Raw genomic sequence first — 12,273 nt, 5'->3', positions numbered from 1 at the left:
TGAAGACGTGCTAACCCCTTTGAACAGCTCTATCCGGGTTCATCAAGGATGATTTTACTTGTAGAGATGGTAAAGGGTACTCAGAAATCACTTGTGTTGTGCTGAGCTCAACACTTCCCCAACGCGACCTCCTATGTTTTGGATGAATACTGTTAATATCATCACTGAGACTTTTCTGTATGCAGCAAATTCCTTCCTCTCATTACCATCCAAAACAAAGTAACAAACAGCATTTAGTGGAAATCAGCGTCATCAGAGACAAAAAGGAAACATCACATGTGAGGTAAACTGTTGGTTTGATTTGGGGATTATTCATGAGACACTGGAAAGCCTTTCAAGAGTGAAAATAGTCATGAAAGCCGGTGAAGTGAGCGAGATTACTTTTCAGACTACCAAGCTGATCAATGTGTATTTATGTGTGTACTTGTATCTGTTGGATTACAGTAGTAATATCTACCAGCAATGACAAAATAATACTTTTAGCTAATATTAGTGTTACTGTATTTTTCATACCTTCTTGAAATAAATAAGAATAACTAAAAGTCAAATTATTAGAAGTTTTTTTTTGTTTTTTTTTTCAGTTTTCAGTTTTCTGAGCTATATCTGTTTTGAATGAAGAAAACACATTTCTTGACACAGGAGATTGTGCTGATGTCCAAGTAAATAAGGGCGGAATATAAAAAGGGATACAGAACAGTCTGATCTAATACTGGAGGAGGAGGCGGTCTGTCGTATATTTCTCCTTTGCAACTTATTTTTTGTTCTATTAATGATTCAGATGGAAAAATGCAGTGCTGTCTAGAAGGGTATTTATGCAATGCATTATTTTTTCTCAGGTTATAGTTTATACATGGCTATACGACTGTAGCTTTAGGGTCACAAGATTGACAACAACATTAATAATTTTTTTTTCAAAACTGAAAGTAAAAAGGAAAATCTGGAGTGAATGACATGGATGCCGTCTTAATAAATCAGAAAACATTGGAAAAGACATATTTTAAACCTATGAAAGTCAGATTTATTGGTACTGCCACTAGTAGGAATCAGCAACAGATTTCTTAACAAACAGCATTTAGTGGAAATCAGCGTCATCAGAGACAAAAAGGAAACATCACATGTGAGGTAAACTGTTGGTTTGATTTGGGGATTATTCATGAGACACTGGAAAGCCTTTCAAGAGTGAAAATAGTCATGAAAGCCGGTGAAGTGAGCGAGATTACTTTTCAGACTACCAAGCTGATCAATGTGTATTTATGTGTGTACTTGTATCTGTTGGATTACAGTAGTAATATCTACCAGCAATGACAAAATAATACTTTTAGCTAATATTAGTGTTACTGTATTTTTCATACCTTCTTGAAATAAATAAGAATAACTAAAAGTCAAATTATTAGAAAAGTTTTGTTTTTTTTTCAGTTTTCTGAGCGGTTCTAGGTATAAACCAGTGGTAGAACCAAATATAGTATTCATAAAAGAAGGGTACAGTGTATCTGTTTTTACAGATATTTTAATTATATTTGTTTTGAATGAAGAAAACACATTTCTTGATGTTCATGCAACACAGGAGATTGTGCTGATGTCCAAGTAAATAAGGGCAGAATATAAAAAGGGATACAGAACAGTCTGATCTAATACTGGAGGAGGAGGCGGTCTGTCGTATATTTCTCCTTTGCAACTTATTTTTTGTTCTATTAATGATTCAGATGGAAAAATGCAGTGCTGTCTAGAAGGGTATTTATGCAATGCATTATTTTTTCTCAGGTTACAGTTTATACATGGCTATACGACTGTAGCTTTAGGGTCACAAGATTGACAACAACATTAATAATTTTTTTTTCAAAACTGAAAGTAAAAAGTAAAATCTGGAGTGAATGACATGGATGCCGTCTTAATAAATCAGAAAACATTGGAAAAGACATATTTTAAACCTATGAAAGTCAGATTTATTGGTACTGCCACTAGTAGGAATCAGCAACAGATTTCTTAACGTTGCATAAGAACACGTTTGAGACGTTCAGTTCAAAAGCTATATCTAAATAGTTTACTGGCTGATGAATATTACACTGAGATACCAGAGGTCCAAAAATATTCGATTTGAAAAAAGATCAAAAGATCAAATTGCTTGAAAGGGTTAAACTTTTGCCTAGTTTTCTGAAGTATTTCTCCATTTATCAAAAGTTAATTTGTATCTTTAATGCAATGGTGCAAAAATGGTCCTTTTATTGTTCTGAATCACATCTTATGTCTGCCTAAGAGCTTTTGCTTGACGGATATCCGTGAACTGCCTTCAGTGTTTGTTCCCTAAATTCATTACAATAATAAAGCATTGCTGTCAAGACAGCAAATCTGAGTCTGTCATAATGTCCACTGGCTGCAGTCAAAGCACAGCAGCCTTATATCACCATGCCCAACAGTTGCATCTGAACAATCAAACCCACCATCTAATTTGCATCTTGACTCATGCAATCTATTTTCCTATGTGCTAGTGAGCGAAAAACAATGCTGCACCAAAACAATTATAGGACACTTTGCCCATACGCAGTCTTCAGTGTGACAATTTTCTCAATTTCCATGCTGTCAAATAGCCGACAAGACTTTAAACACAATTACAAACACTTGCTTCATGTCATTTAGGGATGGAAGCATATTTCAGCCACACTGTGTTCAATGAAACCACCGCTTTCCCTCCTCCAGCGGATGTTTGAGTCTGTTTTGTTTCATTAGGAGTTAGGTCCGTCCTCTGAGTCTCTCTGGCTCCACCGCAATGAACCAATCTCAATCACAGGAGCAAAAGCACTTCTTTGTACACATGTACATTAAACATGGAGAGACACCACACCTTCTGTTCCATCTTCAAGCCATTCTCTCCCACCCCCTTAAAAAAAATGTTTTTCCCAAATGTATTTGGGGAAAACATTTTTTACAAGCTTTTTGTTAGAGAATTTGTCCCATATCTAATGTCATATCACCATTAGCATTAGTGGGAGAATTTTATCACTACTCTCATCAGAATTTAACAAAGAAAGAAGCAAAACCAGGTGGAGCTGATTCACCTACATTGACTGTTGGCTCCAATTTTTGCTAATTTTTGGTGCTTGGTGTCTGCTCTCCCAATACTAAGAGGGTCATCTTTTTTCAGCTAATGTAAATTAGCATTCAGCCACAAGTAAAATGGGCAGAAAAGCTAGAAAGAATGAAAAACATTTTCTTGCAGTAAGCTTAATGTTCCAGGGGGATGAAGCTTAATGGTTCTTCTAAAAACTGGAAAGACAACTTAGATGTGTGATATTACAAGCAATTATGAGCGCATTATCAATCCTGATCAGTTACATATAGTCCTAGGCTGAGAAATCTCTGGTCAAAGACCAGATCACAAATCCCTAATTCGTACTTTTTAAAGTCTGTTTATCCTACACCGTCCTACACCAGAGAGGAGAAAAGAAAAAGACAACAGTCAGCACACAGAATGCAAAGTGCTGGATTTGTTTCCTTTGTTAAAAGGAGTAACAAGGTTTGAATTACAAGACATGATCCCGAAATACCCCTCGCTTCCCCAGGGGCCGTCTCTGGGATCGGTTACCAATCTGAAGCCCCAAAGCAACAATCTTATCTGTTGAGCAACAGAGTAAGAGACAGTGTGTCATAAACTCTATGTTGTAAATCACTGACTGAATCACTGGAAAGTGTGAGGTGGGAGATTGTGTTAATCAAACCGATCTAAGTCATTCTGTGAAAGGAACAGCATGGTGTGCTAAACAGATTTGACTAAGCAGCATGATACATAGAGAACATCTGCATTCTTATTGCTGAAACGCAGTTCTTGCTTTTTCCCAGCATTTTCTGCACCAACAAATAAAAATTCAACAAGCATAAAATAAAATATTTTCCAATATTCCAATGTGAATGTCTGTGAAGCAGAGCGATGGTTCATTCAAAGGGTGTTAACTTTAAATAAACATGTACCAGATTTTTCAATTATTGCATGTAGTTTCCAGGAATATGAGCTGTGCTAATCTGTAAGTTGTCAAACCACTTTTTTTTCTTGACTATCATTGCTTAGTATTGCACTCACTCCATGCTCTTTCCACAGGATAGGGTCTTTCCTTCTCCCCCAAACCAAAAACTGTGCTCAGCACATGTTCGTATTCAGTGTTAGTTTGATTATTTGAAATTATTCTGGAGGTCACACACTATCTATTAGCATGTACTATAACTATAAGGTTTGTGCTGAAACATTTATGCAACGTTTTAACAATTTGAAGTTGTGTGAAATACTGTGCAACAACTCAGGCATCAGTAGAAAGGGTTAACTATCTACTCTGTGACATCCATGTAAAGTTAGCAGTGCAGGTTGCTTTATTAAGACTTGCTATTTACACTCATGAATTATGAACATTCTGGAGAACAGCCTGCTTGGTGCAAACAGCACAAGACTTTTGAGAATTGGACACTTATACCCTAGATGATACAAAATATGAACAGATAAATAAAGAGATACTCCTCTAAAATTATGCCTAATACTTTATTTAAAAGTAGTCAAACCATGTCTGCACATATAGAACCTGATTGCCCAGAAACCTCCAGTGAAGGATTTGTGAATGAAGCTAATGCTCAAGGTTTTTCTTTCTGGTTCTATAGTGAATCCCAAGTGAGAATTTGTTAAATGGCACAAAATAGTAGAAACTTCTATGCAACACTTAATAAACCCTATTCTTTTTATTTTTCCTTATCTATGTAGAGCTTTGTCACAATTTTCCTGAAAAACATAAAAACCTCACCACAAAACAATGAATAATAGTCATATATACACACACACTATATATACTCAATCAAAGGGACTAACCATGTATGTTGCAAAAACAGTTGTACCCTCTGATATGCACATGGTGAATGACTGCAGGAAAAGTGTTTCCCTTGCATAAAATAAATAAGCCGAGAATGTGTGCAAATGTGAATATTTGTGTTAGAAATGATTAGTCGGAATTATACCACTTACAGGTTGTTGTATCTATCCTATTCAAATATGCTTTTTATTTTGAATCCTTCTCAAACTCATCAAGCAAGTAGCATGGATTTCTGATCTGTAAATTGTTTTATATTAAATCTGTCAAAAATTGGACAGATTCAGTATGAATTCAGGGAAAAACATTGTTTTTAAAGAAGAGATCCATTATGAAGCACTGGTCTCACATTTAAAGGATTGCACTATGTATTTTCCAAGCGCATAGCACCGTTTTATACCACGATCAAGTAAATATATAGCATAAAAATTCTCTAGAGGAAATTTGACTTCGAATTATAGCCATAAGCCTTGAAACTAGCCTCCGTCTTTAAGAAGCTTCAACCCTCTCTGTCTTTCCCTCTTCAGGATGTCATCACAGCAATGCTTCTCCATGATGCTGCTTACAACCATTCTTAGAAGTGTTGGACTCCTTTTTTTTTTTTCTGCGTCGTCTTTCAGCAAATCCTTTTCTGCCCCCCGAGAAAACTAAATATCTTGTGAAAACATCCTAATATTTCTTAATTCATTTGACTTTAAAGTTCCCCAGTAGTAAAATATTTAATATCAAAGCTAATGTCAAAACACTAAATAATAATTTGCTCCCTGATGCACAACTCAAAGCAGTGCAGGCAGCCAACACTGCCCCAGTCTGACTACACCTTCGTTTATCTGAACCAGATAAAAATCATGATTTTCATTATCTGAAGGGAAATTTAATGTCTTTTCCAGCTATTTCCAGCAATTTTGTTAAAGTCAATAGGAAAATATTATGTATGCCATGCATGTATTTCTGTGCCATGATCTATGATGAAATTTCACAAAGCCTTTCATTGGGAACAACAGTTTTGTTTAGCTTTGTTCAGAAATGCTAACAGGAAATAAAAGCTACTTGAAACATAAGAATGAGGATTTTATTGCATTTCAAGAAAGCTGGAGAATCGTTTCTCACCTGACCATAAACCACATGCTAAATAATATTACCCTAAACCATAGGGAGAAGAAAACACAGAGAGCAGTCTGAGCATTTGCTTCTCAGATTGTCATTCCTACAGTTCCTAAAAGTAGAAGAACTTTTGGGTTACATTAACACACACAAAAAAACTAAGCATAACCCCTAACCCTAAAATGTCAAGACAGCAGATAAACAATAAAATGATAAAACAGAAACATAAAGGAAAACAAAAGTAGTAATAAGTCAGGATCGCGACACAGAGAAGTAGTAGTCATATAGTTAAGACAAGGTTAAAAATACACTGTGGCTTATGTCATCCTGACTATTGTAGTTATGTTGATTTAGGATGTTGGTGGACAAAACTGACTGTTCCTCACTCTGCTCAACCATTTATTTTATGTTTTCCTTTTTGTTTTCTCTTCATAAAAGCTACATCTGGCTTGGCATTCTGTTCAGCTGTGGCATCTTCCTGGCGGGGGACAGGAGGAGCTATTCTGCTAAAACCCCACAACCATTATTTTCATCTCACAGTGACGGTCTCCTGTGTGACAGTGAGAATATATTGACAATTTAAAGAAATTTGTGAAGTTACACTGTCAAGTTTTTCTCTATGCAATCATGAATTACTTTGAAATCAAATCTAATCTTACTTTAAAGTGCAGCAAAAAATCTCGATGGCAGCCAACCCACTATGGCACACTTCTGTCATCACTTGTCCTCAGAATTTATTGTTTTTGTAAAAGAATGTAATTACTTGATTATGTCAAGACTTCAAAATATCTGCTGGATATTTTGTAAATTGTTCTGTATACCTGATTAGCCATTATCAGAATTTCAGGATATATAAGTATTAAAAAAAAACAACATTCTACGTAAAAGGACTCGGGTTCCATTTTCCAAAGACTGATTTGTTAATAATGTAAAACCTTTATCTAATAAATGAAGACACTAATGAGAAAATTATGAGTGATTCTCAAGTTTCAATAAAGGTAGAGGGAATGTAGGTTATCATCCCTCTTGGTCACTTGGGTCTTTAATTAACATAAAGATTACCCAAACTTTAAATGGCTTAAAGTTTTTAAAATCCACTTACAGCACACATTAACCAAGCATCTCCTCTGTAGAGGCTGTCCTTAGTTTCTAGAGTCTTATTTATGTAATAATGGTAATACAATTCCAAGTGAAGTATCTATTTACATATTTATTTGAAAAGTACATTAAAATATTTGCCATGTCAGAATTTGTCACTGTTTGTACATTTCTAGTTTTAATGGTTTCTAGCATTCACTGGGTTTCTTACTGAAAGCTGAAGTTGTTGCCTTTGATATATCAAAGTAAAGAAAAACACAACAAAAATCTCAAATTCGATTCTGGTCTAAATCTTTTGAAATACTTAGAACTCCTCTTCACTATTACATCTCAAACTATAAAGCAGCAGAGCAATAGACACTAGAAAGAAAATAAAGAATTTATAATGTTAAGGTTTTTAGTAGCTCATATTAAATTCAAGTTAATATGCACCAATAAATCCCAAAAGAGCTTCTCCAGCATTTCATGCAGCTAAAGTCACAGAAAAGTAACTTCAGAGGCCTGCAGCAGATGGTACGGACACTTCTTGGATGACATGGGGAGAAAGTACAGTCTAAATTCACAGGGGTTGTGTGGTAAGATGCTGCCAAGTGTCTTGAAAACTCAATGTGTAAGTGTACTTAGAAAGGCTGCTGCTGTGTGAAAGGCAGGAGGGGAAAACTGCAGCAGAGAGACTGATGCACGGAACCGAATTAGGCTGTTACAGAATATGGATCTTATTTTAAAAGCCTATCCATCTCTGCATGTTTGTTTTTTTTCTTCTTGATTTTGAATGCCAATAAATAAATAAATAATGAAGAACAAATGAATAAATAAACAAATGTAAATTGTGGAAGACAAGGCTGCAGTATTCCATATGGACAGCTGAGAGAAAATTCACACAGAATTGTTAAATTATGAATAGATCTGTAAATATTGCATTTATCTATCCACATTTTTTTTAAAGGTTTTATTTGCTCTAGTGGCCTTTATTTGATAGTTAATTGACAGGAAAGTGGGTAATGAGAGAAGTGGGAAGACATGCGGCAAAGGTCGCCAGGCCGGGAATCGAACCTGTGACGGCCGTGTCGAGGACTAAGGCCTCCTTATGTGGGTTGTGCTTAACCCCTGCGCCACCACAGCACATCCTATCTATCCACATTTTAGAGTACTTTGGAAAAATGTTGTTGATTGGTTTATTTGACATAGTTATTTGGGATGTGTTAATTATTTTCCAGCAACCTCTTTTAGTGTTCAAACACAGGGTGACTGATAATTAAATGCCCCAGAAAACCTTCATAAAGGTATTCAAAACAAAGGTGGTCTAGATCAGACTAAAACATCCTGTCATGATTTGTGTAGAGGGATTTAAACTCCGGAGGGAAATTACTCAATTCATATTCAGATATTGTGGATATCTCTGAGTATCTGTGCTGGGAAAATCCCAGGAGACACTTGGTAAGGTGCATCTTCCTAAATGAAAAACCTTCAAACTGAAATCACGTCTTGCTCAGTTTTGCTAAATAGAAGCGGCAGAAAATTCCCATTTGTGTTTAAATCTTTACTCAGTGTTATAGACAGGAATCCTTTAAAGTGAAAAGTTTCACACATTTTACTAGCCTGTCTTCTTTTTACATTATTATCCAGTGACAAACCATCGGGGGCTTCAAAGAATTCAGAGAAGCACTAAACTGACGCTTGCCTATAATTTAAGAAAGTAAAACCTCTTTAAGCGTTTCTTCAATGACAGCTGCACATCAGAGTTTTGAGCCGGAAAATAAATGAATCGATGAAACAAAAAAAAACACACCCAAACAGTTTTTAAATGTGCCATCTGTAAATGTTTCAGCTGTGTTAGATGTTTGAGAGGGAGTATTATGTATTGTAGTAAAAATAAAATGACCAATTATACAAAGTGATTGACAAACATCAGGTGGACAATCTCATCAGCAAACAATATTTTGATTTGTAGCCAGTCTTTGATGAATTCTGTAGGAAATGCTGCTACAGAGACCTTTAGCACTAAAAACAACATTGATATTGCTGTGGATTAATTAAACTACAACTGTGCAAATAAAAAAAGGTTCCCTAAAAATGATAAGTGTTATCTACCCCCTTTTGAATTTCTGGGTATATTTTATGTCATTTTCTATGAAACAATCCCAACAGCTCTTTGAAAAACAAATTAAATTAGAAACGCTATAAGAGTTGTGGCTTTTTATATCTCTTGGTTTCATAAATAAATTCAATAATATAGAAAGTATTACAGCCTATGGAAAAGTCAGTTATGTGAGTTCAAATTCAAGTAGACTGCTGCTTGTTAAAAGGTAGATTGCATGTCAATATTGCAGCAAAAATTAACATTTTAAAATGTCACATAGGTAATAAGGAAACCATAAAAATTTGTATCTTGCCATCTACTGTGAACTATTGTTATTTCCCAGTACTGAATTATATTTGAATAGTATATTACCAGCAGGAGGCACCTCATGATAGTTTTCATTTTGTACCAGAGTCCCATCACTATTCACATCACCTGTTAGACAAAAGACTTTCTTATTGATTGAGCTGTTGGTCTGAGATTACATAGTGGGAGACGATGGATTTTCTGCAGTCCAGGGGTCATGAAACTCCATCTGTGCTGTTCTACAATTATAGCCTCAGTCTGTGGTCTAACACTTAGTTATTCACCTTTAATGATAACCTAAAGCCTTCTTTCTGTATTCAAAGGAGAAAGTCAAAACATCAATGCAGAGAAAGGTAAAAATGCCCAGATTGTTTACTTGAAATTGATTTTCAGTGATAGTAATTATATTTAAGATACTGTAGCTGTTAGGTCTGAGTTAACAAATACAGTCATACTCTATTCATCTCTTTTATTAGACATAAGTGGAGATTGCTGTGGTAAAGTGAGGCTTATTATTATTAACACTGACCAAGCTCTGTCTGTGATGATGGTTTTTGTAAGAACAATATATTATTTACTACAATTTTTGGAACATCCTTGATTTAGAGTTAATACTTATTGATTGATGAGGTTTCATCAGAAACCTTCAGTATAAAATCATTATGATGACAGTTATAGTACTTTTTTTCCATTTCCATAAGTAATGTGCATAAAGCCTGCTAATAGTTGTTCATAGCCCTCAATGGTCCTCATTTTTCAAGAAAAACTCAGAGGGAGATTTGCTTTCTCTTGTTTTGATGCATTGTCCCAGGTTGTCTTCAAAAGTGCAATAGTCAGGATTCACGAGTGTTTGGGGAAATTTCTTTAATTATAGTTTTGTTTCAAGGCACTGAGGTAATTTTAGACGTATTCTCTACAGACTATGTTGCAGGACCACCTCAGATAAACTTGCATGTTTGGTTTGAGGTATGATTACATTCGGCTTTCAAAGAACAATTTCAACATATACAGACAGGCAGAACTCAAAGCGACATTTCAGATTTATGTTGTAATTGAAACACTGTGGTGTTATTCATCCTGGACACCGATTACATTTACCAGGACTCTATTTCAGGCTACTGCAGCAGGAAGCTATCATCACAATTTTGCTGCATCCACTGGATCAATATGGGTACATATAAGATGTCCATGTCTTTAGTGGAGATGGACATCACCACGCTTCCAGTATTGCCACTGGGTTTCCTGAAAACAGATAATAGCTGAGAGACTTTATTGTCTCTGGTAACCTCTAAAACTGAAAAATGCTAATGGAGATCGTTTTGTGAGTGTATTCTGTTTTTTGCATTTTATCTTAGCTTATTTGTGTTCATCCACATGATTAAAGACAAAGAAAAATTGTTCATTCTAATGTATGTTTTGTCCTTAAATCAATCAACCATTAGCATTCTACAATAAAATAAATTATATTTATGAAAAATAATTATTTTTCTGAAAAGAATGGTAAGTATAACAAAGTTTAGTTGTTTTGTTCATACCATGTCTGTGTGTTCAGTTTTATAGTAGTATGTGTACTTGTCAGATGTTTTTTTTTCTTTTCATTTTTGTGTTTTTGTCAATAATTGCACAAACATAATAGTTTCCGCAAATTACCTTTTTCATTGATATGCTGCAGAATGTTTGTCACAATAATGATTTTAAAACATTTACTTGCTCCATAGAAGACACTCGTGGGATCAGGGGAACATCAAGCAAACTTCTGTTTTCTGTTAGCATTTTTAAATTGTACATGAAAAGTCAACAAAGTGGAACAAAAACCTGCCGTGAGCAAGAACTGCAGCTGTGCATTTGCACAGCAATTTAAATGCACTTTATCCAGATGTACGCATGTGTAATCGCAGGAAGTATCAGAAATCTAAATCCCAGGCATGCATAAGTTGGAAGCTTTAAATAAACTCTAACATGGGTGTGAACCTAATCACTGTCACTAACTTTCAGTTGTTAATGACACCATTGATTTGGTTAAATGTGCTGACATGCAGACAAAGTAGTGAGAGGCATATTTTTTCTGTGTAAGAAAACTAAACAGAGTGTGGATCATTATGGAAAATTAAATGTTCTTTCCAACAGAAAGAACATTTAATTCTTTCTGTTTACTGCTGAAAACAGCAGTAAACTTTTGAAAACTGGAAAATTCCTTACAAACATTCACTATGTCTGCCAGATGAAAACTGGCCTTATATTTCCCTTAAACTGGATATAGTTGTAAGCTGTCCAATTGTGTATGCATGTCCATGTTACCATGCTTCCTTTGGGAATATGCTTTAAATCTCAAAGTCTGTACAGATCCAGCGTTTGAGGAGGCAGAGAAATGGAGAGCATTGCATATTGCCTCAGAATGATGCTGAAAATCTAGTTCATACCTTTGTTACCTCGAGGCTTGGTTACTGTAATGCATTATTACCTGGATGTCCCAAAATCTGTTAAAGAAATCTTCATCTTATCCAAATTGCAGCAGCTGAAATATTGGCAAAAATGAATAAAAGAGGCAATATTTCTGTGACTCACTGTACAATACAAAAGTAATTTAAAATTCTTCTTCGTACCTAGAAAGCGTACAATAACCAGGCTCCATCTCATCATGAAGATCTTATGATTCCCATTCATCCAATCAGAGCACTGTGCTCTAAGGCTAAAGGACTACTTGTGGGTCACAGAGTTTCCACAGAGAGCCTGTGGGCATCAGGATCCTGCCTGATTCAACAGTCAGATGAGGTCTCTAATTTCAAGGTTTTTCTTTTTCTTTTTAACCACTCAAAACAGCTTGTTTGGCTTTTGTTTAGACAA

General features: G+C 35.3%; 1 protein-coding gene across 1 annotated transcript in view; it reads right to left on the bottom strand.

Annotated features, from left to right (window-relative positions):
• galnt18b (UDP-N-acetyl-alpha-D-galactosamine:polypeptide N-acetylgalactosaminyltransferase 18b) overlaps window positions 1–12,273 on the bottom strand; it is an 86,632-nt gene that overhangs the window by 19,196 nt on the left and 55,163 nt on the right. The window lies entirely within an intron of this gene.

This window comes from Gambusia affinis, linkage group LG02 (assembly GCF_019740435.1).
Source record: "Gambusia affinis linkage group LG02, SWU_Gaff_1.0, whole genome shotgun sequence".
NCBI classification, from domain to species: domain Eukaryota; kingdom Metazoa; phylum Chordata; class Actinopteri; order Cyprinodontiformes; family Poeciliidae; genus Gambusia; species Gambusia affinis.
Note: the sequence above shows the minus strand (reverse complement) of the source record. Positions and strands in the feature narration are given on the sequence as shown.